Genomic DNA, 6,000 nt, shown 5'->3' on the forward strand with positions numbered 1-6,000 from the left:
CCCCCTTCAACCTCTAATTCCCCTATCTCATTTTTCATTCTTGTTGTTATTAATCTTAGCTCATGTTACAGCGTATAATGTTTATATTAAATGGGTTATTAGGTTCTTGCACATAGCATATCTTTCTTCTGCTTATTTTCCCTTCCCTCCTCTTCATGCCTCGCCCTTATTCTCTTTGATTACTTCCGTATCGCAAGAGATCCATCCCCTGGTCCCCTCAATCCACCCTTTATCATTGTCTTTGTTTCTACTCTGCCTCACTCATATGAGAGATACCATACAGTATATAAACTTGTGTGTCTTGTTTATTTCACTCAACATTACATTTTCCCGCTGTGTCTATTTTCCGACAAATGTGTCAAATTTGTCATTCTTTATAGCCGAGTAGCATTTCATTATATACAGATATGGCAATCAGCTGTTGATGGGTACACAGGCTGATTCTAGGATTTAGCTATGAATTGTGCTGCTATAAACATTGGCATGCATGTATTGCTGTAATATGTCTACTTAAGCTCTTCAGGGAAAATATCCAGCAAGGGAATAGCTGGGTTGTATGGAGTTTCTAATGTCAGCTCTTTGAGAAGTTTCCATACTGGTTGTACTAGTTTACATTCCCACCGGCAATGAAAGAGGATCTCTTTTTCACCACAGCCGTACCAGCATTTGTTATTATTTGATTTCTTCATGGCTGCCATTCTTTTCAAAGTAAGATGGAATATTAGTGTTGTTTTAATTCGCTTCTCTAGTGGCTAGAGGTATTGAACATTTTTTCATATACAATAGTATCTTGATTCATAAACTTAATTCTTTCCATGATTCTGGTTACAAACTGAGTTGGATGAGAATCAAATCCAATTTTCCCATAAGGTCAACGTTGAACTTAATCAATGAATTTGATTTGAGTACATGAACTGAAGTACCATTGTATTTGTGACCATTTCTATTTTTTCCTCTGCGAAGAATCTGAGAGCAATAACTCCTGCCCAGTAAAATATAACTTTTAAAAATAGAATCTATAGAGGGCAAGAAAATGGTTTGAAAAAATAAATGAAACTTTCAGGAGTTTAAAAAAAGTAAAGTATCATAGGCTTGATTAAGACATAAATATATATGCCAAAATAATTAGTAAATTGAAAGTTACAACCCAGTTTATTACTAGTTAGGAGTGAAGTAATGATACTATTGGTAAAATTTAGACTTTTCAAAAATACTTACTAACTTCCAAATATGTGAAGAAAGGGAATATTTTTATGTTTTATTTTGAAAAAAGAAGATTTTACAACCGATATGGAATAAAGTAATAAAAAGTTGTAAAAGGGATCAGCAAAAACAGAAATACAGAGAAAAATTGAAGCAGAAGAGAATGAAAAAAAAAGGGAAGAACAAAAAAAAGTCTGGATAAAGAGGAACCATTTAACACAATGATAGAAATAAACTGTAAGCAAATGGACTAAAGGTTCTAAGTAAAAGATAAAGACTCTTTGAAAAGATTTAAAAACAGCACCTTGCTGCATTTGATTTGCTAACATTTATTTAATCGGGTTATTCCTCTATGTTCATTCATTTTACTACTGGGATATAATTTTTTTTCATCTTTAGTTGCCTGATTTTTCTAACAAACTTTAAAAGTGGAATGAGGTGGTAGGGGGTTTTTGTTTGTTTATTTGATGTTTTGTTTTGTTTTGTTTTGTTGGTGTGGTTTGGTTGTTGCTTCACTGGGGAGTTTATATAATACTGAATTAATACCTTCCTTAATTATTTGATGACGATGTGCTAAAGTGACACAGGCCTGGAATTCTTTATTGATTTTTGTGGTAAAGAAAGGTTTTTTTTTTGTTGTTGTTGTTGTTGGTGGTTATTTTGGTTTTCTTCTTCAGTGCATCTTGGTAAATTCTATTTCATTAAAACTGACCATATTTGACCTTTCAAATTTGTTGTCACAGAAGCCTTTTTTTTTTAGTATTTTATCTTTGTAATACTTAAAACTTCTATTCTAGCTAAAATTAATCCTCCTTTACACTTCTAATATTCTTTATCTGTTCTGTCTTTTGATTCTTGATTTTCCATGCCAGAGATTTATGTACTTTATTAGTCTTAGCAAAAATCAGTTTTCTTCTTGTTGATCCTTTCTAGCATATCTTTATTTTCAATGTAATTAATTTTAGCTTATGTCTTTATAATTTCCTTTCCTCAAATTTTATTAGTTTTACTTTATTCGTTTAGCAAGGAGAACAAAATAAACATCTTGCATTGAGAAACATAAGCGTACTGCAGTTCTGACATTCTCGTTACTGGAAAAGTTATATAATTCTTCAAATCATGATTTTGTACATCATTTTTTCCTCTATTATCACATTTAGACAACATAATATAAATGCATACATATACAGTCATATGCATATAAGTACTGTGAATTTATAGGAGACTCAGAGATCCTGGAGCTGATTCCCAACTCACAGAGAGACAGAGACAAAAGGGGTGAGAGGTGAAGAGGAGAAAAAGAAGGGCATGGGAGAGAGGGGGAAGAGGAAGAGGGGAGGACGGAGGGGAGGGAGAGGCCAGTTTTCAACACTAGATGTAGCTGGGCGTGGTGGCGCACGCCTGTCATCCCAGCACTCGGGAGGCTGAGGCAGGAGGATCACTGTGAGTTTAAGACCAGCCTGGGCTACATAGTGAGTTCCAGGTCAGTCTCAACCACGCAGTGAGACCCTGTCTCAAAAAGCCAACAAATAAATAAATTAATTAATTAATTAAAATAAACACTAGATGTAGAAAGATATCAAATCATAGAATATCTTAGAGAAATGATCAACTTGAAAGTGCTGGCCAAAACTTTAATAGTGGTGAACACAGGAAAAAAAGAAAAGGTCCTTTAAGTATTAACTTTAAAATTCATTGTTTTATGAACTATACCTCCCAAGAATTCTTATTACTACTCTTATATGAAATGCTGTGGGGTCACACTAACTCCACAAAATTATATAAAGATTAAGATATATAACTGTAAAACGAATAGTCCGTTTCCGCCTCACAAAGGAAAATTAAATCGTAAGTAAAGTTGCTCCGTGATGCCTTCACAAAGATTTCTTGAAAGACATTTTATTGAAACTGAATTCTTAAATTAACATTGATACTCTTTCCTTAAGGGAAGCACATTTAAAATTAAATTTGTGTGTGATTACCTCAAACATAGCCTTATTAACAGCCACCTAGATGTTTATGGGTTTTCATGCATTAAATTTTTGTTCCAGATTATTCACGGTTTGTTAATTGGTATGATACTTGATGAATATTGATGGTGCATATTGTGGAAATAATTTCCATATGAAAGGGGGTAAGAGTACTTTCTGCCCAGGCAAAACTCTGCAAATAAAAAGAAAAGAATTTGGAAAGGCTGAATATAAAATATGAGTTGATTATCTTACTTATTTAACAGTTGAATATTCTCTATAACCAGGCATCACCAATGTATGTATTCCAGATTGTAGCTGAACACTTTAATGATGTCCAAAACAAATTAAGAAATTAACTTATTCATCAGGGTCCTGTTTACATGTCTAATATGGAGGTTAAATGTTTGCTTTTTTGAAATGAGATGTTCAGTCTTTTAAAATATCTACAAGATTTAGCTTCTAACTCTAAAATAGCATTTTCTCATGATGTTTATTTTTCTCATTTTATAGCAGCCACACTGACTCAGCCAATACTCTTTTATAGGGAAGACCTCCGTTATGTCATAGGATCTTATTTAACTAGAGTGTGATTATCATTTCTGAAGCTTATGAATCAACAGCTTACTAAATTCATAACTATGTGCTTTGTAAACTTTTAATGAAACCAGAATCTGGTCAGTTTCTTTTAATCATATAGTACACACTAAGTGATCAATAAATATTTATTATTATTTGTTCGTTTGGTTTTGGTACCAGATATCAAACTTAGGACCTTGCAATTGTCAGGCAGGTGCGGTGCCACTGAGCTATGTCCCCAGCCCTCCTTTTCATAACTATAAATGGAAGATTAAAATTTAGATATTGTACAGAGCCCTCAGCAAGTTTATCTTTCAAAGTCTCATGAAAGAGGAAGCAGGTAAATAATGTTATGACATAGGTCTGGTAATCTTTCTCTGAAGTTGGATGAAACTTTCCAAGGCCCCCCTTTTTAATCACATATTAATTTTAGAAGAAAGGGTTGACAGCAATAGAAAAACGTGTAATTCAGCCACTTCCCTGAATCTTGCAAGTATTTTGGCAGCAAGATGCCCTATTGCAGAGCTAGGTTTGATTTATCAACAGTTTAAATGTTTATCTTTGTTTTTCTCTACGAGGAAGCCTCCTATCAGTCCAGGTGACTGTCTGTTTTTGGATCATATGACAGTTCCTTGCCATTCAGTGCTTTATGTACCTTTTCGTTTAACCACTAAAAATTAATCAATTCTATATATTATAACCAACACAGCTAAGTAGTTGGTTCGAGACTCAATTTCCAAGTCTAATTCTCTCCTCACAGAGGTTCTCTGGAGACATTATTTCTTTACAGTATAATTATATGCATTATTCTTCATGAAAACACAACTTAATCTTGTTTTTTTAAAAAAAGCAAACATTAATACAAGCAAGAGAATTAGTATATTTCCACATGTCCTGAAACCATATGTTTTTATAATAATTTAAGCTACAGTGCTAATTTTCTGAATTCCAAACATGTACCTCCCTGTCTCTGTTGTATACTGAAAAGTAGACTACTTCTTGGTCACTATCCAAGGGTTTACAAAACACCTTCTTTTTTGTTCTAGTATGTCTAGCTGCTAACAAGGCAGCTCTATGGCTTCCTCAAATATGGCTACAAAATTTAGTGGTTTTAAAAAAAATCACATTTTTGCCTTTCATAAAAGTTTATTGACTGTTTGGTTGGATAATTCTTCTATTCTGTGTGACATTAATTGATACTATAATCATTGGATATCTCAACAAGGTATGAATATCTAAAATATAATTCACTTAAAGTTATTGTAGCTTGAAGTCTGGGGTCAACTGTGATGGCTAGGCTCTTTATATATAGGGTTAGATTTTTCACAATTCACCTGGCCATTCCACAAAATCTGTCCGGAAAGGTAGCCAGATGTCTTACATGTCAGCATAAAACTTCCAAAATATTACAAGAACACACACACACACACACACACACACACTCTCTCTCTCTCTCTCTCTCTCTCTCACACACACACACACACACACACACTCATACACAGAGTTACCAGGATTTTTTTAGGCTCTAGACTCAGAACTATCTCAGATCATTTAAAGCAGTTACATAGTCAGCAGTTTCAAGGGAAGGAAAAAATTCTGATTCAAAAGTCAGTAAAGAGAAAAAACAAACAAACAGAATAACTGTGAAAAGAAATAAAACCAAAACTCACGCAAGAGCTTAATCTACCATTGAAAGCAAAGTATTCAACACAGAACCAGGAGCATTTACCCAGAAGCTAGGTAACCATTGCCCAGATTCTAAGCCCATTCCCTTGAGAACTGAAATTCAGAAGACAGATGAGTACATTGAGGCTAGCCTAGAAAAATTCACGGTCCTCACTGAGGCTATGGGACCTGATTATAAACGGTATGGAAGGAGCCCATTTGATGATTTCATATAGGGAGATTAAATGACTAGATTTTTCATTTTTGACAGGTCATTGGAGCTAGGTTGGAAAAGAGTTTGGCAGAGATCAGGAGTGGAGGCAGAATGATCATTAAGTAGCCTACTGTAGTAATATGGCAGAGATATAATGGTTTCTTAGAATAGGGTGGGAACATGGAAATAGAGAAAATCAGATTGTTTCAAAGATTTATGAGATAGGATCTACAATGCTTTATGATTAATTAAATGTGGGTATACCAATTTCGGGATTCAATCACTAGATAGATGATATCAATTATCAAGAGAGGAAGCCACAGAAGTAGATTTGGAGGGGAATGATCATTAGTTTTGATTTGAATATGC

Source organism: Fukomys damarensis, unplaced genomic scaffold (genome assembly GCF_012274545.1).
Source record: "Fukomys damarensis isolate Sample0158 unplaced genomic scaffold, DMR_v1.0_HiC HiC_scaffold_10, whole genome shotgun sequence".
NCBI classification, from domain to species: domain Eukaryota; kingdom Metazoa; phylum Chordata; class Mammalia; order Rodentia; family Bathyergidae; genus Fukomys; species Fukomys damarensis.